Below are 23,489 nucleotides of genomic sequence, written 5' to 3'. Positions count from 1 at the left end.
TCTGAGTTACTCAAGCCCCTTCATCATGACGAGGCAGCAATCCATGAAGGAGTTGGTTCATGTACTACAGAGTAAATTCCATATAGTGTGGGCCATAATATCCTGTCAAATGTCAATGGTGAATTGTTACCAGGTAAGAAGTTAGCATTGGCATTACAAAAGCAAATCCCTCCACTAACATCCTTTGCACCAATTGTATTAAGCCAAGAGATGCAATGAATAAGACTTTGGCCAATGTTAGAGTGATTTACACCATGTAAAGCTCCTGAAACAAGGCTTCGGTTTGCTGGATCTTGACAAAACCATTCCAAAAAACTTTGAATTTATCTAAAGTACACATTGAACCAGGACTTGGAAAAATTATGGTCAGTGGCTGGGAAAGTATGGGATATGTAGTCCAAAGAGATGGGTTTTCTCAGCTCTGAAATGAACAAAGCAAGATGTTTTGTGACCTATATAATCTGTAAACACATTGACTTGCAGTTGGGATGGAGGAGGGGCAGAAAGACCAACAATGTGACAACTGGCAGTTATATATATATATATATATATATATATATATATATATATATATATATATATATATATATATATATATATATATATATATATATATATATATATATATATCTATGAAATAATCTAAATATGATTGAAGGAAGAACTGAATGGCAGGGACATGCATTCAAGAAAAAAATGACTGGATTTTTTTGTCCTCTATCTGGACAACTTGCAAATGCCAGAGAGGTTAATGTCCTTCAATATTAATGGTAAAAAAATGCCATAAATACTTTCCTGTTCTCATGGATTCCAAAATCCAAGACAGCAAAGCTCTGGGAAAAGGTTTTGGGAATTGTTTTCTGCCAGCTTCCAATCTATTTCCTCTTTCTTTTTTCTTTTTTTCCTTCTGGGCACTCTAAGGCAGATTCTTACATTATTTACAGCTGTGAATTCTGGCTCCAGCAAATCCTGATTTTGGATTTATGCCGGCATAATTGAGAGCAGAATTTGGCACTCTTTATGCAGAATAATGGGTTTAGGAATGTTTATCGCAGGCGATTGTCCTGGTTTGCTGAACATTTATCATTTATTTAGACTTCTCTGTTTAAAAGTGGGAGCGGGGGGGGGGGGGAGCAGCTCTCAGCTACTCTCTTGATAGAAAGGAAGTGTTCCAGACATATCAACACAATACAAAGCAAAAATATATATCAAAAAGCCAAAACAGCTTTGGGTATTTTGGAGCTGCCGAGAAGGATGGCCACACATTCATAACTGTTATGGATGGCTTCTGTTTTAGATGTGTCTTCCGCAATATAAAAGGCATTTATTATGGATGGTGTTTGTCCATATGCTTTATTGTTGTGCAATGCCATCCCCCTTGGACAATAGGAAACATTACATGAGTAGAAAGCTGCAGATGATGTATTAGGTTTGTCCATTGAAGCCAGAATCAGACCACCTGCTGTAGGAATGAAAAAGCTTTCTTATGCATAGTCAGATGAATGGAGTGTCTAGCCAACTGGTTACCAAACTTGGATTTGCAACTCTTGTCTGGATGCAACTCCAGAATACTTAACTAAAATGGATAGTGGTCGGGATTCCTGAGACATCTGCAACACTCAAATGTCCTTGTTCGGGTATTCTCTAACCCAGCCATTCTCAACCTTTTTTGGGGGTGTGTGTGTGGCCATAAACACAATATGAAAGAAACCTAGGCTGAATCAAGATTGTATAAATTGCATAATGAACTTTACAAGGTGGTGTGTGAAGTATTGTTTTCCTTCAAATGTGCCAGGGGCCCCTGGCAGGGGAGGCATATGGCACCTTGTTGAGGATGGCTGGTCTAATCCAGTCTTTCTTAACTTTTGTTTCTCTAGGTTATTTGACCTTTAACTGGCAGATGCCTCAGGGAGCAAGGCTAATGCTCAAAGATGCTAAAAACTGAAGTTTAAAGCACGTGAACTGAAAATTACTGACCAAGCTCAATATTACCAACATGGATAGTTGATATCTCTTCAGAACTTCAGGAAAGACGATTTCTTAGCATTACCTGGAGGTGCCAAAGACTGAACCTGGGACGTTCTGGGCTAAATTATTCACCTTAGGTTTTCTTGGCAATCCCTCTATGAAGATCCCTTCTGATAGAAAGTGGAAAGGAAAAATGAGCTAAACCCACTCATGGTTACGAAAAAGGGTAGATGAGAGAGCAATGTCAAGTATTTGGAGTAGGCAAGCAAAGTGCCTCATGACAAGCATGCTGGATTCAGAGATGGGAAATTCTACTTGGGTGATATTCCCCATGACTGATTAGATTTCTGATAGTGCCTAGTTTCAAATAGCACAGAAAAGGGAACTGTGCACAAAATTATTGCTTGCTTTTGTTACTCTTTGTTCCCTCCAAATGTTCCACAAAATGGGACAACCTGGGGAAAAACATCAATTCAGTTGCCACGAAGGAGCTGTTTGAATGCCAAAGGCAAGAAATGAGATTCTGCCCCTTCTGTCATACCCTCCAGATGTGGAACTAAACTTTCAAAGGTTCAGCCTAGCGTAACTTTCTACAATATGGTAAGTCTTGACTGGGCTGGACCACCCTGGTGAGGTGAATGTAACTGGAAAGGACACCAGTTCTGCAGGCCAGTGATTTATTTACAGCTTGAAAGACTGGTTTAATTCACAGGGCCTTACATGATACAATATGATTGATATCTCTGCCTGCTTGTCAGGATGCTAGATGATTTATCTCAGCTAACAGAGAACAGAATTACTGTATATACTACTGCTCAAAACCTATTTGAAATAACAACAGCAGCAAAATCCTCATAGTCCACATACAGCCATGCAAAGTCAGCATCCTTGTAATCTTCCTGGGGAGAGAATTCCACAGTGAAGGTACTACCACAGATGAGGCCTGTCCTATGTTGCCTGATTTCCAGCTCATATCTCAAGAAATCACTATGTTTCCCTGGATCTCCATGCAAGGAAACAAATCCCAAGGGGAGCATGCTAGAAGGGAAGACGGTTGAATTTTGGACACCCATCTTCACCCATTTGCAGCTGGCACCAGGGCTCGCTTGCTTGGTGAGAAGGTCCTTAGCTGTGCGCTTTTCGTCTTGTGCAAGCTTGATGCACCAAAAAGCAAGGGAAAGGGACCGAGAGAACCAGGGTAGGGAAGCACTTTATTCCATTGTGCCTTTGAAGCAAAGTACAGTGGTGCCTTGCTTTACGATTGCCCGCATTATGACAAATCCGCTTTACGACGATCTTTTTGTCAGAAAGCAACTGTCTAGGTTTCTCTTGTATTTAACTGTACATCTGTAAATGTAATTCTGTTGAAATGAAAAAAGGGGGTTGTTGTTGTTTTGCTTTAAGTCCAGGCAAGGAGAGATAAAAGCCAGGCGAGAAGACTACGTGTACGAGTCCCATCAGAAATGACCTGCAATATTTTGTTCACAAGCAAATTAAAATGCATGGAATCTTTGGAGTCCAAAACACATTCAAAATGGTGCCTGGAGGATAGGACAGCCCTGGCAGCCCATTAGCAAGCCATCTCCACTAATGACCTAGAGGCAAATCTGAGCTGTCAGTGTGGCCACTGGAGGAATTTGCAAACAAGCCAGATGTTTGTGCTTGGAAAGCGTCTCCCACGGCTTGACATCTGAAGATTCTGTCGTCCAAAGAGAAGGGCCCTTGAGTGAGCTGAGGAAATGGCTCTAGAACTTAGGGTTGTGTTATGCACAACATATGCATGGAGTATTCAGAATAGACTGGCTGTCGTACTATTGGAAAAAATACAAAACGAGAACCTAGGAATAATTTATCGGAGGCTTCACACAATTTCAACAAAACCTGCCTTTCATCTATCCTAGCTGAGCATCTTCAGTTAAACATCTCCCCTAACTTGGAGAAAAACTTAATTTATTCTAGCCATGTTCCACATGGGGGGCACAATAAGACAAGATTTTGCTTAAATAAAAATTTCAAGGGACAGTGAGTTTACTTATTACTCTTCTGGTGAAACCGCTGCATACCTTTTTTTCAAGAGGAAAAACAAAACAACATGCAAGATGTGCTAATCTGCTTAAAAGCTAAGTGCACTGCTTATATACAACCTCATAGCACAGAAAGCAGGGTAGCAGCCTAGTTGAGACCTGACATTTCCAAAAGAAGGGAATCTAGGCTATTAAGGGGTTGAATGAAGAAGAAGAGTAACAACAATGAGATATGTGTTTATGCCATTACAAAAGCAGAAACCTAATGACAAGAAAAGCTACTTAAGTATATTCTCAGATTCATAAACCAAAAGCAAAGTGTGCCGCTTACATACTACCCCATTGTGTTTAAAGCTCTCTGTGGATGGTTTACAACAATTTAATTATGCAGGCTACATATTGCCCTCCACACGCAGCGAGCTGGGTACTCAATTTACTGACTTCAGAAGGATGGAAGGCTGAGTGAACCTGGAACCGGATACCTGAATCTGCTTGGATCAAACACAGGTAGTGAGCAGAGTTTTGAATGCAGTACTGCAGTTATTACAATGATGGATTAAAACTTAACAATTTTTTTAAAAAAACTATCTATCTATCTATCTATCTATCTATCTATCTATCTATCTATCTATCTATCTATCTATCTATCTATCTATCTATCTATCTATCTATCTATCTATCTATCTATCTATCTATCTATCTATCTATCTATCTATCTATCTATCTATCTATCTATCCTGTGAGAAATTATGCAACAATTTATAGTGATATTAGTCTGGGGGAGCGTAGCAGATGGTGTCAACTTGTGACTGCTAAACATTAGTTTTGAGAGATTTGAGGGCATTTTGTATATTTTTATAACTTTTTTTAAAAAAACCAAAGAAATGGCAACGTGCTAGCAACACATGACTGACAAACATTACTCAACGCTTGGTGGTAATACTTAATGATATTGAATGGCTTCTTCTGAACAAGTGATACTCATGGGTTAGGTTTTTCATTTCCAAATTTGTTTGTTTTCAAACACATCAGTTGCGAAGTACCAAGTCATTTTTTAAAATATATATATATATACAAGTTCCATTTTCCATTTCAAGATCAGTGTGTGGTGAATTTTTCCTCTTTTTTTTCATATTAGGCTAAATGTTGGTCTACTTCCTCTTCTTCCACAACTTGTTTCTTGAAATTTGCACAAAATAGACTTTGGGTGAAACTGTTGTCTCTGCACATGGCTACTGTCTCCCACACACCCCTCTGTGGCACTAAGGACACCCACAGCAAGAAAAATAGGACACACTGATTGATCCCAAACTCACACACAATCCCTTCTATGCTACAGTTTCCATCACAAGGCAAGAGTTGCTTCCCTCCCACCCCCCAGGACTGTGCATTTTATAGAAAAGTGTTAAAGTTGCATGTGAAATTGTGCAAATTCTGTCTGAGGCTGGCCCTCTCGTCCATGCCAGCCATACTGACGGGTCTCTCAAGGAGGAACATTTAAAGTTTACCTGAGTTACCACAGGTGGATAAGCCAACATACCTATTCCTTGTTCTTGTTGGGGGCTCTCAAGCTGAAACTGATTTATGGTGACCCTAACAGGGCTTTCAACATAAGTGAAGTATTTAAAGAGTAGTTTTACCAGTTCCACTCCACCACTGAGTTTCCTTGGCTGAGCTGGGATTCGAACCCTGGTCTCCAGAGTCTCTAGTCTGTCACTCTGTCCACTACACCACCCTGGGTAGACCCCTTACTTATTCCTAGCTCAAAGACCTTTAGCTTCACCTCTGACCAACCAGTTCTGTTGAATATGAAACAAGGAACTGGCTATCAACCCAGAAGACCTCTTTTTTTGAGACCTGCCACATCCACAGCTTCCGAGGTGGGATGGAAAAAGCCAGTGTTAAGCATCCCAGGTTGAAATGGCACCTCAAACTTCAATTTTATTTCATTTTCTATTCATGGGACGGTCTCAGAGACACCCTTCACAACAACAGCTTTTTCCCCTCAACGTTAATGCCTCTCATGGCACTACGTGGAGAACCACCCTTACAAAAGTGATAAAATGTGTTTAATAAAATATTATTTGGCATACAGCGAGGGCCCTCAAGACTGTCTAGTTAACATGTTTACATTGGTACTCAGCATTTGTAACATGCGCGGAAAGTGGCCCAGACTTCTTAATTGCAGTATTAAAGACTTTGGAGTATATTTTCCTGTCACTGTATAGGGACGAACATGTGGCCATAAGCTCCCATTATGGTTGAATATATTCATGACTGTTTAATGATTCATTCATTTGCTAATGAAGTCTTTATATATTTGTAATTATTATGCAGTAGTGGGCATAACTATAATGAATGCTTGTTTTCTCAGTTAAGAGGCATACAGGAAATAAATTGGGAGGTTTTTATTTTTTGCTCTTTTTTTGTTTTTGCTTTCTGGTGATGCTCCAAATAATTCACAGGTTTTATTTGTACAGAATCCTGGATTATGGGATTTTTAATATTAATATTATTTTTTACATCTCAGCTGTTCAGGGTGGCTTAGAAATAGTTGTTGCCAAAATAGTCTCCCTGCCTAGGTACTGTACAGAGATGGCCTGCTTAGCTACAGAGCATTTCATAGGATGTGAGTGGAAAGAATAGGATAAAAATGCTTGATTTTCGGGGTCAATTATCACCCCCTTCATATCTGTACCATATATTTGCCTGTATTTCACATGTTTTAGTATTTGGCAGAAGACATGCACTGATGTTCTATATGTTGTGACATTTGATCACTGACATGCAGCACCGCTTAGCATTTGATGGTGTCCGTTATGGCCCCGACAGAAAGCAGTACTGAGTTGAATTGACTTCTGACAAAGTGAAAGAGGAAAAAGCAGAAGCAGGACTGAATATTAAGTAATCTCCCAGGGGACATACAACCCAAGTGGCTAACACCAAAGATGATGGTTGTTGTTTAGTTCTTAAGTCGTCTCCGACTCTTCGTGACCCCATGGACCAGAGCACGCCAGGCCCTCTTGTCTTCCACTGCCTCCCAGAGTTGGGCCAAATTCATGTTGGTTGCTTCGATGACACTGTCCAACCATCTTGTCCTCTGTCGTCCCCTTCTCCTCTTGCCTTCACACTTTCCCAACATCAGGGTCTTTTCCAGGGAGTCTTCTCTTCTCATGAGATGGCCAAAGTATCGGAGCTTCAACTTCAGGATCTGTCCTTCCAGTGAGCACTCAGGGCTGATTTCCTTCAGAATTCATAGGTTTGTTCTCCTTGCAGTCCAGACAACTCCCAAGAGTCTCCTCCAGCACCACAATTCAAAAGCATCAATTCTTCGGTGGTCAGCCTTCTTTATGGTCCAGCTCTCACTTCCATACACTGCTACTGGAAAAACCATAGCTTTGACTATGCAGACCTTTGTCGGCAAGGTGATGTCTCTGCTTTTTAAGATGCTGTCTACGTTTGTTATCACTTTCCTCCCAAGAAGCAGGTGTCTTTTAATTTCGTGGCTTGGTTAGTAGATGATGGTTAGTAGAGTCAAAACCAAATGTAGGTGATCCCTTTTATCCTATGCAAAGGGGCTGAACCAATTACTCACACGGGGCTTCTGAGATTAGGTTTAGGACCGCCTGTGATTAGATGATGGATTTAGAATGGATGAAAGTGGGTTTTTTTCCACATTCACACAGCACATTGTCAAACTGTGGAAATAGCTACCACGAGATGCAGTAAGGAGAGAGGTTGTTTGTGTCTTTTAAATCAATAAGCTAGTCCTTTTGTGTTTTTTTTCTTTCTCTCTGCTTAATTTCACAAAGGAGAAACCCGTAGAAGGATATTTCATCATAGTGAGATGGCCTCTCTCTCTATCAAAATCTCACCAATAACCAGATCTGCTTTCACATTTCTATATTGGAGCTGCTGCTATTGCTTATCCATGCTCAAAAACATTTCTCACATTAGCTTTGCCTGAGGTAGAAACACCAAGTTCGCTTTGAAGTTTGCTTTCCACTTTTCACAAGCAACTATTTAGGATATGTACAATAAATCCATCATACAGTAAGGCAGCCAAAAGTATATTTTCACAGGGTGTGTCTTGGATTTTTGCAAAATCTGCTGTTAGTATTTGTGTAAGGAAATCGGAAAAGCCATTACATATTTACAACCTATATCCACTTGACACTATTATTAGGGGACCCTCCCCCCCCCCCCCCCCCAGTATTTGTCTGGATTTCCTCTCATATCAACAGAGTTCAGGCAGATGAGTGGATGCGAGGAACAAGGCACTGCGTATTCTCTTGAAAAAGGAACGCAATGGAACAACTCATAAATGGTGCCTATAAATTATAGCCATTTAATTGGGATTTGCAGTTTGGCTATAGAAGTGCTGAAACTTCTCTGCTGCAGTTGAGCAGAGTGCACTAGATCTCTCTAGAAGAGCACAGACAGAGTTCTGACTCCTGTCCTCTGAAGATGCCGGCCACAGAGACTGGCGAAACATCAGGAAGAAAAATCTTAAGAACAGCTCGAAAAATCCACAACAACCAAAGAATTCTAGTTATCTCAGCAAACTACAAATCCAGGATTCTCTACAATGGAGCTATTAAAATGGAACCAACCTGCTTAAAATAGGTAGTGCAGATATAATTTTAAAACCTCATTCTTTTTCCTTTAAACTTCACATCCTAGGCTTCACCACTGAAGTTATCGAATATTGAGTTAGGCTCAATATTCCAGTTCTGTTTGGCCCCTACGTTTCAGCAGTGTCTCCTGCGATTACACAAATAATTAATAAATTAAATGCCACATGCTTGAGCATCTCTCACCCTCTGCTCATCCGTCTTTCATAATTCACCTTGATGTCCACCTTGAGTGACCAGAGATCACTTTTCTTGGCTTCCACAAAATGTTTTTTAATAAGACCCTGCTATTTGATATTTATATTGTCATTAGCACGTTTTGTCTAAGATCTAATATCACATCGTTCCCTCTGAAGTTTAAATCCTTCCCTTGTCATCTCTGTGCTCTTTTGAACTATAAGGCTTATTATCTGGATATGCAGCGCTGCATCAATTTTTATGTAAATGCTCTGCCAGATCTGTCAGTCGGACTCAACGGTTTTCTATTGAGCAGATATGGTTCCTTTTGTTAAATTTTCCTGTAAGATTCATTATTCTTACATCTTTCCCCGTGGTGAATTCTAAATGGATTCGCCTGTTCTTGGGCTTCTTTCTTCCATTCCAAAAACCCATCAGTAGCAGCTATTCAATACATATGTATATTTTTTTAAATTTTTGCTTGTTTTTTTAATGGAAAACCATGTCCTTTCTTCATAAACATTGCCATTAGCGGTTTCGAGAGTTTTGAGATCTAGAGCCTTTGAAAGAAGCACAGCCTCCGGAGGTAGGCAGAATTTGCCCTCATGGCCACTCTGCATATAAATATACATACATGTTAGATATATATTGTTCCCTTCCTCTAAGGAGATTGGGCTGGTTGTACATTATTCTACAGCACTCTTTATCTCAAAACATCCATGAGTATCCCTTAGCCTAGTGTGATGCTCTAATCTAGGGATGTGGAACATATCCAGATGTTGTTGGGATATGTTTCCCAGCAGTCCTAGTCAGCATGGCTAATGGTTGAGGATGCTAGGAGCTGAAATTGGTTACAATAGCCATGTCATGCATTTTGCATTCTTGCCTGACCCACTATACAATCCTTTCTGTTTTAAGGAGAAGTAAGCGATCACTTCAGTTGGGTCCCAGTTATTTGTAGTACAAATAACCACCACATATTTGGACAAGATGTTAGGCCCAGTTGTGGTGCTGGAGGAGCTTCTTGAGAGTCCCCTGGACTGCAGGGAGAACAAACCTATCCATTCTAAAGGAAATCAACCCTGAGTGCTCACTGGAAGGACAGATCCCGAAGCTGAGGCTCCACTACTTTGGCCATCTCATGAGAAGAGAAGACTCCCTGGCAAAGACCCTGATGTTGGGAAAGTGTGAAGGCAGGAGGAGAAGGGGATGACAGAGGATGAGATGGTTGGACATTGTCATCAAAGCGACCAGCATGAATTTGACCCAGCTCCGGGAGGCAGTGGAAGACAGGAGGGCCTGGCGTGCTCTGGTCCACGGGGTCACGAAGAGTCGGACATGACTAAACAACAACAAAGTGACCACTTCAATTGGGGTCCAGTTATTTGTTGTACAAAGAACCACCACATCTTTGGACTAGATCTTAGGGCCAGTTCATTATCCAGGTGTTTGGAGCTTCCAGGCTCCACCACCTCCAGCGAGTGGCTGCTTAGAGGCAGGTCCTGTAGGAAGTGGACCAGAAAATCTGGGGTGTTCCCTTTAAGTGGGCACCTGCTGGAGGGGGTGGGGCACCAAACCACGCAACAGCAATAAATGAACTGAGCTGAACTGCTGAACCAGCACATTGTGCACAATGTTTTCTAATATATTTTTGTTTGTGCACCATTCCTGAATACACAGGGAAGTGCCCGTTGGCTTATAACTGAATGCAGAATCATCCATTCCATATGATACCTAGCTTCCTGCTCCTGAAGTGAGGGAGACTCAGCTAGCTCCTCACACAAGTGAAAAGACCTGTTGCTTTCAATGGGTCCTTCTCTGGCTTGTGTAGCTACTGTACATGTCAGAGATCATTGGTTTAAATGACAACAGGGTGCTCACTGATCCATTTATACACCATGTTTGTTAACAGGATCCTTCCACACAATTTAGTGTACATCTTCAATGCATAGATATATCCATGTGTGTGTGAGAAAAGGAATGTTCGTGTGTAAATAGTTTCTGACAAGGAAACCCCTGAAGGAGCTTGAGGGCTCCAGGGAATTTAATATATACAACAATTGATTCAAAATAAGAATGAGAGGTTTGCTTTAAAATTACATTCAAAAATGTCAGTTTGTTACCTATTCAAAGTTTGCTTGTCCAGTTTCACCACTGGTAGCTTTCGACCTAATTGGATGATAAACTATTCTTGTTGGACAGCCTAGTAAATTTAGAAAAAGAAAACACACCTCAAGAGGCAATTTTCAACAAAGCTGAAATTATTATTTTCCCTAGTGCTGTTTGCTTTAGTTTACGCCTTAATTATGGTTATTTGCCCCAAAGGATGCTGAGGTTCACTGGTTGGGATAAAAACACATAAATATGCTAATTGTGAAAATACTGAATATTCATATATTTAGGCAGAATTTTCTTATTATTACTTCCATCACCTTCTCTTGAGATACAAAACAAAACAGTGGGTAAAATACCATTGTGGGAGAGAAAGGCAAGGAAACCAGGAGGAAGAAGGAGTGGAATGATCAGGAAGGAGAAGGGAAAGCAAAATAAAGGTTTTTTGAAAAATGCATGCTGAATTTACAAAGAAAGCAGATTTTTCAGAAGACAGCTACTTGACAAGATGCTGGGCGTGTCTCGGTTGTGCAATTGGGTGTGTGAGCAGGCTGTGACAAAAATACACCCCTAACAACTAGCAGCCACAATATATGCTAACCTTAGGCAAATGTCCATAGGATTTTGGGCTCTGTTGTACCGAATTATACTGTCAGTCTATTTTTCACCACTTCTACAGGAGGCTTTCATGCACATCAAAGGTTTAGCGTTCTAGGAGTCTATCTGAGAGCCTCACAACCATGGCTGTTAAGCATGTGGAGCTGTCAGAGAGAAGGGGCAACCCTAAACCAACTCCACAAGCATGACTGAATATGCAAGGAATCAAAGCTAAGTGTTGAAAAGCTCAGTGCCTTAGTGGATGGATCTGTCAGTTTCACTTTTCCTCACATCCAGAATTCTATCACATTATTCTTTCCATTGTATTTTTTTAACTATAAATCTTGGAGTATGCATTTTTATTTTTTATGTAAAACAATACGAAATTTGACCAGCCTTAGGGCAATTGTCAACAATGTCATTCCACTTGCACAAGTATTGTAGCTGTAGCAGCCTAGTTCTAGACCACGTGAGAAGAGTAGAACATGACATGGTTTTTGCCTAGACAAATTTAAGGCACTGCCATTGTCATTCAAACAAACAACAGCACACGGGCCAGAATCCTACTAGCAATTTACACATGCATAAGTGAAGGAAACTAAGCTGTGAAGGTGCATTGCTGCTAATTAATGAGAGGCCAGTCAAATTCCTGGTTGCACGTCTCTTACACAAACAGGTGCATGCCCAGGAAAGTGATCAGCACTTAATTGATTAGCAGCAATTCATTGCTACCACTTATGTAATTTTACTTAAGCAGATGTAAATCACCACCAGGATTCTGGACACACAAATGCAAAAGCATGTGCCAGAATTTTTTTTTTCTGGTAAAGGTGACGAGAGTTATATAAATAAGGCAAAGCATCCTTTCACTGCCATGCAGTGTGGTTCATCATTTGCACAACTAGAAAATCAGGAATCTGGGAGGCCCAACATAAATGTTAGTTCCCTGCTTTCCTCTACCACCAATATATTGGATTTTACAACTGTGTGTGCAATCACAGTAGAAATATTTCCTTCCAATTCTTTACAGGCTTCCATGGCCAGGTGTAAATTACTGGACTTGTACTTCTCCATGTTATATGTATGTCCCTTGCCTTTTCAGACATATCGAGGGTGATGTGTTATCCGCAGAGTTCCATTTTTCTTTGTTATGATTCAGTAACAGCCCAAGTGTGAAAGCGTACAGAGACTTGTTTGTCTTTGCTCAGGCGGCAGTCGAAGTCAAAGATTGTAATATGAACTTTGAAATGCTTTCCTTGAAGTACGATTTATTTTGAATGCACAAACTTGCAGGCGGAGGGCAGCCTCTGTTTTGATACCGTAACTGAAGAACAGCACAGCGAACAATCAAAGGTCCTGCACTCTTTGTGAGACGATGCCTTTGAATGACTGTAAAATGATGCCAACTGAAAGAGTTTCATTTCTGGGAGAGAAAGCATAATGGAAGCCTTCCTTTGCCCCCATTAGGGAGAGGATCATTAAGTGGTACTTATTACGCTTGACATGGAAAAGCAAAGCTATTCTTTAAGGATGACCAGTCTTTTCAAAAGCAGACACTGGGACCTAATAGCTGGGCAAGAGAGGGAAATTTAGCAGTGCCATGCCACAGTGTTGCACAGCATGGATAAATTATGCTTGCAAAAATCCAGTCACCGAGACAAAGTTGTATATAAAAAGAATCTTTAATGTAGTGTTGCTGTGTCCTCTGAATTTGTACAGAGTTTGACAGTAAGGTAAGAAGTTGGTTTATGTGATGTAAAACCATTGATCTCATCTTTCTTCATCATCCCATTGTCTACATAATCTAGAGGCATCCTGTGGGTCACCGGAAGCTCCCAAAGGCCACCCAGTATCCCCATTAAGCTGATTGTTTAAAATGGCTCAAAGTGTCCCCTTTTGCCCTTTAGGTATCAGATTTTGAGAGGCCTGATATCCCTGGGGAGCTTCCCCCCTCCCATTCTTTTTTTTCTTTAAGCAACCTTTATTGGCATAAAACCCCCTCCCATTGTTTTTTGCTTTTTTTAAAAAATTGGCCACTAGAGGGGGCTTTTTCATTTTTTTAAAAAAAGAAACATTTTAAAGATTTTTTTTTTAAAGGCAGTACCTCTCCAGGATCTCAGACAGCTGGAGATGCAAGGAGTTGAAACTGGGAGCCTTTGCTCTTAAAGTATGCATTCTACCTTTGCAAGGAATATCTACCCATCTCTTATCTGTAAGGCTATCCTTGTGTATGATGGTTATTTGCCTTGGTTGCCGTGGAAGGCAGGTTTTTAAAAAATGTAGGTGGGAAGGAGGAGGGGGAATGGAAGAGACAGGAGATAAGAGATGTAGGACGGCATCGCACACATCATGAAGGACAAACGGTGCATGTGAATGGATCATACAATGTGACTCCCTTAAGGAAATATTACCAAGCTAGCATGGATCAAGATCAAAAGTAAGTTACTTCCAAGTAACTGGAGATTTATTAAGACTGGTCGTATACTGTCAATCAGTCCATTGATAACCATCTTCTAGGGCACTGGTTCTTAACCTTGGGTTACTCTCGTGTTTTTGGACTGCAACTCCCAGAAGCCTTCACCACCAGCTGTGCTGGCTGGGGTTTCTGGGAGTTGCAGTTCCAAAACACCTGAGTAACAAAGGTTAAGAACCACGGTTCTAGGGCTCAGACAGGACCTACCTCATGTCAATCGTGCCTGAGGATCTCAGGGACTGAACTTGGGATACATACAAAACCTACAATCTGCCCTGACAACAGTCCTTCTGCCTGAAGAAAACTTAGAATTGCTCTGGACTAGGATTCTGTGCCTGGCAGAGGAACTTTTGTCCTCTAAAGCAGTGGTCCCCAACCTTGGGCTTCCAGATGTTCTTGGACTACAACTCCCAGAAGCCTTCACCATCATCCCTGCTGGCCAGGATTTCTGGGAGTTGAAGTCCAAGAACATCTGGAGGCCCAAGGTTGGGGACCACTGCTCTAAAGCAGTGGTTCTTAACCTTGGGTTACTCTGGTGTTTTTGGACTGCGACTCCCAGAAGCCTTCACCATCAGCTCTGCTGGCTGGGGTTTCTGGGAGTTGCAGTTCAAAAACACATGAGTAACCCAAGGTTAAGAACCACTGCTCTAAAAGGCGTTGGATTTCATTTCCTGTCAGCCCCAGTCAGTATGGCCAATGGTCAGGTATTCTGGAGGTATGTGTGACACTGTCTTACCAAGAAGAGTGGCTTCAGCAAAAGCTAGATCTGGAGGGCAGTGAGGGAGGGCAAGGGGAATATGGGAGGGATACAAACCAAACAGGCCATCTTGACTGCTGCCATTGCTGTTATCAACAGTCCGGCCACCTTTTGCTATGTGCAGCTTGGCATCCTTTTGCCTACTGACCATGCAGACATGATATATGTAGCACAGCAATATTAGGCCATTTCCTGATGTTCTGAATCATGGATACAGAAGCTCAATAGCCCACAGTCATAAACTGGAGGGTTTTTTTTTTTTTTTTTTGAAGAATTGATTCCAGCATAAAGTGGCTGTTAAGTAGCTCCAAATGAAAAATTAAATGTTACTATTAATACTTTCCATTTGAAGGACAACGTGAAAACACAAGTCTTTTAAAATCTAGAAAACTTGCTGACCATAAATGGGAAAACCCAAGAAATCCTTATGTTATGTCAAGTGGTTTTTTTTTTTTACTAGTTAGCGAAAAGCGTTGAAAATGGCACCTGCCACTTTTTCCTTCTGCCACATCCATCAATATTTGCTGAACAGAAAGATATGTGTATGTGCAGACAAGACATAACTTAATGGAGAAATCATGGCCCATTCACCCCTGGTACCAGAACACTGGAATTGATGGGGCCATCCATCATCTAAGCCGAATGGTAAGCTAAACATATCAGTGGTGTCTTGGGTAAATTTGATGGATTTCAGAGGTGCCCCAGTAATAAATCTGGGTGAAACCTGCATGTGGGTTCCATTCATACTTTGGTGGAGCTGTTATGAGATACTTGACTCGGCTTTCATCCTTTTGAGATGGGTAAACTGAGTGACCAGCTTGTTGGAGTGGGAGGCAATACATAGCCCGCACAATTAAATTGTAAACTGCCTAGAGGGTGGTTTGAGAACTATGGGGTGGAATATATGCAGCACACTTTGCTTTGTTTTTGCTAGGGACCTGTTTTGACCTATTTTGATCTTAGTGTGAGGTCAAGCAATTCTCAGAGGGTGGCTCGGTTAAATAGGAAGTTGGAATTTCAGGACTCTGGTCAACCCAAACGTATATGTCTTATAGGACAGTGGTCCCCAACCTTTTTGGAGTGGGTGGGAGATCTGTCTCCATGGCCCAGTCTGGCCCAGGCCACGGGGACCCCTGTTCTAGGAAACTAGTGGATGCATTTAACATGGGTTTTTTTTTTTTAGAGAAGGTCCCCCAAATGGTGAAAAATGTCAGTTTTTCATAGCACATGATTTTCTTCACTTATGTACCTTGCATTTCATCTGCTGCGTTTTGTGATTAGTTGAGGTTAAGTAATCCTCAGTTTAGTTTGTAAGATTACTTGCTGAGTCAATGTTCATCTCAGAAAAATCATATTGGGGGAGAGGTTAGAAATGGGTTAGCTGATCAGAAAATGCATTTCCTTTAAGATTTAGCTTAATCCTTCCATCAACAAGATCTGGCGGGGCAGGAAGGCTATCTGTCTCCTGTCAACTGTTAGACTCCTCTCTCTTTCTGAAGAGTGGAGAGCCTTAAAACAAGGCATTCCTTTGGCCTTGGGCCTAAAAACGGTCTCCTCTCAGTTATCTGCCACTAGGTTCATTGAACTTCCTCAGTATGGGCCATCATCCATTGGAACTCACATCAGATCTTTGGCTCCATCATAGGAACCTAGATAGCTGTTAGGCTCAGAAGCCTTTGGGTGGCAGGCTCAAGAGCAGAACTGATATGGGGGTGTGGACTGGGGTCCAGCTTGCACCAGTAACTCATTTATCATAGACCGTTACTTCCCTTCTTGGTCAGACTGGAGGTCATGACAAATGGATGAGATCCAGTTAACTTCTTTATATTCTGTTAAAATCTCTTCTAAATCTATTTGGTTGCCTTGGGGCCATTGCTTTGCTCCTTTTGCATACAAAACTGATGATTGTTTATCAACATTTCTTCACCTAGGTGTGTTAAGAGAGAGGAATTCTCTCCTGACAGTTGGTATTTTGCTTTATTTAGCTACAATTAGCATTTGAGCGGATGCATATTCACTTCAACTTTTCGACCCCAGTTGCTTTTTGAAAATTGTGGTGCTTCACTTTTAGCTCCCCAGATGTCTTCTCTCTTAATTAATCCATGCATCTCTCTCTACAGTTTTAAAACAAATTCTATTATCGCCATTCAATGTTGAGAGAAGAATTGTAATGGATCTTAACTGCATATTCAAATTAATCTTATTATGAACTGTAATTAACATACCTGACAAACTTAATTTGATGGCCCCCCAACTAAATTTCTCACTAAGTAGGTAATTTAATTGCTCTACAAATGTAAGGATCAATATCATTACAAGGTAAAAATGATGACATGATAATGGATTTCTGTTATTGATTTTTTTCCCTTCCACCAGTCATCTGCTTTACACGCATTCATTAAAAATGAAATGTCAGATAAAATCTTGCCAAAGAAACTTTCCTAATGCATTAGGATTAGAAGAAAAGGGTTCTCAGGCAGAGACCACGGCTGCCATGGAAATCTGAAGCACAACCTGCCCACTACTTGTTGTTGTTGTTTAGACATTAAGTCGTGTCCAACTCTTCATGACCCCCATGGACCAAAGCGTGCCAGGCCTTCCTGTCTTCTGCTCCCTCCCGGAGTTGGGTCAAATTCATGTTGGTCGCTTCAATGACACTGTCCAACCATCTCATCCTCTGTCATCCCCTTCTCCTCTTGACGTCACACTTTCTCAACATCAGGGTCTTTTCCAGGGAGCCCACTATTTAACTGAATGCAAATAAAAGCCAAAGCACAAATAAAGTTTGGCCCTTGCCCCATTTACTCACATGAAAGAGACAACTCGTCAGTAGAGATGGGCAAAAAACTGAACCCAAAAAACCTCCATGATCTCTAAAGATGAGAGTGATGGAGGATGAAGATGAGAAGGTGTAAGGACCAAGTTGGGGGGGGGCAAGAGAGCTGTGGAAATGGAGGGGCAGGCAGTGGAGTAGGTGGAGGCATAAGGTTCCCCTCCCCCAGGCAGGAACTGGAGAAAAAAATGAACCAAGAATGTGTTCATTTTTCTAGGAATCAGGGTCCAGGGGGTGCTTCATGGTTATGTTTCATGGCTCATTGCTATCCATGAACCACAAGCCAACCTGATTCATCGTTTTTCTGGTTCATGTCCATCTCTAGTCATCACCTTTTTGAAAATTCAAATGGGGTCAAAAAGGTGAGCTAAATATGTTTGGGCTTAAACCTGAAGCTCCAAGGAAATGTAGAGGGAACGTTTCCTAGTGCAAAGAAGCCTCAGGTCAGATCCAGACTTAGTGTCAAACTGGACAATATATTTAGCACGTGTTTTAATATAAATAATAAAAATCACGTACAAAGATTTCCCAACAGACCTTTGTAAGATTTTGATATACTTGTTGCATTCTGGAGGATTTTTTAAAAATGCATCAAGACTTTTTGAGATACCATCTTAATTTAACTTTTGAGTTTGCAGCTTTGATTGCAAAAATGTGTAAACGGCATTCCATTTTGCCAGAAATGGGAAAGTTAGTGGGAAATGGTCATGTGTTAACTATTAGTAAGATTTTTTTAAAAAAAAAATCTAATTAAATGATGTTTCTGTCAAAAAAAGATGTGTTAAAAAGAGGTGTTTTTAACATTGATTTTTAAATTATGTGACTACCTCAAGGGCCTTATTAGAATCACTTTTCAAAAGACAGTAAGAAACTGAAAACTCCAGATATTCTCCTGGTAGAATCTGTAGTTCAACTAAAATTTCTTTAGAGAATGCAAACTTGATGATAACAGGTTTTACCTCAGACGATGTTCTTAGCTTATGTTTGAAAAAGGACTCTTTTGTTGTCGTCTCCATTTGAAAAATAGCAATCTTGCATGCACTAGCACGGGGCAGCAGTGGGAGGGGGCCTATAGCCTGAAGTGGTTGCACTTTGCCACTAATTTGATTGTTTAAGTCTTTCTGGTCTCTGGCATTGGGGTCAACCCCTTCTTGCTGTTTACATGGGTTTTGTTGTTGTTGTTGTTGTTGTTGTTGACTTCTTCTTCCCTGACCTCCATTAGGGAAGCAACCTTACATGGTCTGCATACTGGATATTTTTTTTTCTTTAAAAAAAAAATAATAAAATTTCTACCCTACTAGTTGTAGCTACTGATGATAAGATTAAATTTACATTTTGTAAATGCATATAGAGTTACTTTTTATTACAGAAAGGTCTAGATCTCTATGTTAAGGAATAATACTAATAATCATATGCCGTCAAGTCAATTCTGACTTACGGTGACCCTTTCCAGGGTTTTCCAGGTAGGGAATACTCTGAACTGATTTACTATTCCTTTCTTTTGGGAGCACCGCGTGGCCATAAAGCTTGCCCAAGGCCACCCAGGCAAGTTCTACTCACAGGAAGCACTGTGGGGAACCGAACACCCAACCTCTGGCTCCACAGCTGGATACCCAAACCATCAAGTTATCCAGTCAACTACCTGATGATAATTCAGAGTGAGGTCAGTGAAATGCACTTCCATTCTGTAATGGCTTCGTTACTGCTTCAGTGATGTCTTCAGACTAAACCTCATAGATATTTTAGCATTAAAAATATCTCCCCACTAATAATTCCATTCCTGAGTGGTATGAATCACATTATGTAGACAATAAAAAGTGAACCAGCTCCCTAGAGGATTGTAGAATAGATTTGGAAAAAGTGTGGATACATGGGAGAGGGCAGGTAGGTCTGTGTGCATAGGCAGCTTTTATGACTCACTTCTGCTCTTTCCAAAGAAACCCCTTTTTTGTATAGAAGATAGCATCCTCTACCCAAAAATCACAGGTAGAGTTTTGCCCACTGGCTGTCAATCTGACAAGGAAACTTTCCACTTCATTGGGAAACTTTTGCCCATTACATCTTAAGTATTCTTAGGAATCTCAACATATGCAACATGGAAACAAAGAGGACGGCATCCTTATGTACAACTGTGATGTTGCCGGGCCTATTAAAATATAATTAGAATGTATAAGCCATTTATTGTGCCGGGGTGGCAAGCCTACAGAGTTCACTTGAAGAGAGACAAGAATAATTAAGAAGGCAGATAAGCATCTATGCAACCTGGCTTCTGTTAATTTAAACCCATGGTCGGTCATTCTTACATCCTGTGCTTTATTTTTGAAAAGTAAAAGCCTACAGAACAGCCTAATCTCCATACCGCAGGAAAACATGATTAAGATTGCTCCGGTTGAGAAGTTTGTTTTCAGCATCTCCATTGCTGCATGTTTATGGGGGATGAAAACATTTTGCAATCTATGTCAGGAGAGCCGAGTAACTCTACCACCAATTGGCCTTTTGCCCTCAATTTAAAAGTGTTTCTTTCCAATCCGCGCAGTCCATCAGCTCAAATACGTATTAAGGCAAACATTAGATACCGGAATGACTCATATCAGGGGGGATTTATAGGGAGATGGACATGGACTTTCCGCTTACCGTTGCTTTAAAATACATGCCATGAACACTGAAAAGGGATTAACTCCTGTTTATTATGGGGAGAGACTTGGAAATTTGGAAATGTACCGACCTCAGCTAGATAAGAGAGTACCAGCAAACTGTGAAAGCAGGCCAATGAGAACTTTTCCTGCAGAGTTCCTGTTGGAATGAACGGGAGTCAGAAAGTGTAGATATTTTTGCAGAGTCATTTGATAGAGTTATACCTTTAAGTCCCTCCTCCCCAAATTGTTTGGTAATATTAAGGATTGCAAGTAAGGATACTTGCGGGGAAAAATTACTTTTCTATTTCACAGAGATAACTAACACAAAGCATAAAGGTATGTTGCGTATCTAGCACCTCATAATGTTTAAAACACTCTCTGGGGTGTCAACAATTTAATTATGCAAGCAACACGTTGTTCCCCTCCCTTGCTCCACAGCAATTTATCAATCATGGAAGGGAGGAAGGTTGAATCAACTTCAAACCAGCTACTGCAGTAGAGACTGCTCACAACCTGAGCAAGTCTGGACTCAGGTTGTGAGCAGTCTTTACTGCAGTACTGCTATTTAACCACTGTGCCAATGTAGCTAAAAAAAAGGAACTAGAAAATTTCACTCGTACTGCAAGAGCAATGGATGGATCTCTTATTCCTCCAGAAGCACAGCCTAACGCAGGGTGTGATCAGATGATTGCAAAGGCTTGCACCTGATCATACTGGAAAGGCTCACTTTAAAAGGAGCGACCTCCATTAAAGCAAGCAAGCAAGCAAAATAAGTGCATTGTGTGGCACACAGGCCATTGCAACATACATCAGATAAAATAACCAATATAGTCCATTGCAATATAGTACAATAAAATATGAAAATGCATTTAGAATCAAATCAAGTTGATTTCTATTACGGCACAAAGTTTTAACATCTAAGGACCTCTCCTTAGATGTTAACATTTTGTGCTGCAATAGAAATCAAAGGCAGATGGAAGACATTAACCAATGCCAGCAGCTAGCACTGATCATGAGGGGAATAACCCCAAAGATAAAGTTACTTATGTATTGACTTCATTGGTAGAAGCAGGGGGTACAGATTTCATTTTTAACAATGTAAAGATAAACTGTGCCAAATTTGTCTCTATCAGAGAGTAGGACCTTAAGTTTTTCTTGTTCAGAATTACCAGTTTTTTGTGTTTTTTTTTTAAACAGGGTTGAGACGTCTTTTGCAATAGTTCTCTAACAGTGGACAAATTCTCCATTGATTTTTGATCACAAGAGCGAACTCTCTCGTGTTATGTGAATTTGTGCCTAATGCCCTAATAAACTGGCTAGTGGTAACATATCAAAACGCAAGAGCAATGGATGGATCTCTTATTGATCCAGAAGCACAGCACAACTCTGGGTGTAATCAGATGATTGCAAAGGCTTGCATCTGGTCATACTGGAAAGGCTCACTTGAACAAAAAGTAAGGGAGGCAGCTGCCCCGGCCTAATTTGGGATTCAATTACATACTTTTTTATAAAGGTTCCAAATTTGACAGCAAGCTTAAAAATTTGGGTAGCAGATTATTGGAAAGACAAGTACAGGTGTTGCCTTGTTTGACGAGGATAATTTGTTCTGTTGAAATCGCTGTTAAGCGAAATCCTCGTCAAGGGAAACGAAAAAGCCCATTGAAGTGCATTGAAACCGGTTCAATGCGTTCCAATGGGCTAAATACCTCAGCGTCCAGTGAAGATCCTCCATAGGGGCGGCCATTTTCAGTGACAGTAAAGTGAGGAATCCATCCTAAAACACAGCGGGGAGCCATTTTGGCACAGTGGGTGGCCATTTTAGAGCCTCTGATCGGCTGTTTAAAAATTGTCGTCTAGCGGAAAATCAGTTCCCAAAGCAGGGAAGCGATCATCGCTAAGTGAAATTTCCCTATCTAAACATCGTTTTGCGATTGCAAAAGCGATCGCAAAAACTTCATTGTCAAGCAGTTTCGTCGTTTAACAAGGTAATCGTTAAACGAGGCACCACGGTACCCTGCAGTCTATACATCTGCTGCTGATCAGGGTAGACAGTATGGGGCTATCTGAATGCATAGTTTGACCTGGTACAGGGCCATATCTTATGAACCTCTGTCCTCTTAGATGACACTACATCAAAATATCCTTTCATCCTTGAGTACCTCTATAAAAATGAATGCTGGAACAAATAAAGCTGCTTTAATAAAACATGCAAAGATGATTGAGAGCATACATTTTTATGTATTCGTGAAGGCTTTTATGGCTGGGATCTAATGGTTGTTGTGGGTTTTTTGGGCTCTTTGGCCGTGTTCTGAAGGTTGTTCTTCCTAATGTTTTGCCAGTCTCTGTGGCCGGCAACTTCAGAGGACAGCACTCTGTGCTCTGGTGTTGTTTGGTTGGGAATGGAGTGTTTATGGCTGTGAGATATTTGTCCTATTCGGGAGATGGGTGATTCGTTGTGGGTGTATTGTTGTGATAAGTAGAGATTATCTGTCACTGTGATTGATGGGTGTCATTAGCTGGTCTTTTGTGTGTAGTGATCCCCAGTCCTTGTGGCTGGGTAGAGACCGTTGACCTTTTGCATGCTGTATTTTTCAGAGCTGGAAGCCAAGTTTTGTTGAGTTTAAAATTTTCCTCTTTTTTGTTGAAGTTCTGGTGGTGCTTGTGGATTTCAATGGCTTCCCTGTGCAGTCTGGCATAATGATTGCTGGTGTTGTCCAGGATTTCAGCATACATTTTCTTTGTGTTGGTGTTTGTTGTCACCTAAACAGCAAATCTTTTCATTGCAAACTAGTAACTCTAAACATATGCCTGGAACTGGTTACTTCTTTGAGAAAGCAAGCCAAAGAAATCAGTTTTTGTTCAGAAAGTATGGTTTGTTCCAGTGGCAGTCCTTAGGAGATAAACATGGACTGCTCAGTGTCCCGTCTATCTGCGCCTGTCAGTACGGTCACTTGAATGATCCACAGCAAAGAAAACAAGATGTGAAGTACTGCTGTCTGCCTTAAGAAAAATTCATTCACAGATGCCTACTGTTATAAAAGGTGTACTTAAGCTTACCTTCATGGCTGAAAGCTTGCAAGATAAATGTCTGCCCAACGAATCTAGCACTCTTTGAGAATACTAAGATGGAAGGAAAAAGGCTCCCATACAGTCACCATGCATAATAAGGACATAGTGACTCAGCATACTGTAGATCAGGGGTTTTAAACTCAATTTACTTGGGGGCTGCTAGAGTCAGAGTCTGGGTGAGGCTGGGCCGCATCAGATTTTCCGCCAAG

This window comes from Pogona vitticeps, chromosome 10 (assembly GCF_051106095.1).
Source record: "Pogona vitticeps strain Pit_001003342236 chromosome 10, PviZW2.1, whole genome shotgun sequence".
NCBI classification, from domain to species: Eukaryota; Metazoa; Chordata; class Lepidosauria; order Squamata; family Agamidae; genus Pogona; species Pogona vitticeps.
This window is presented reverse-complemented; position numbering follows the sequence as displayed.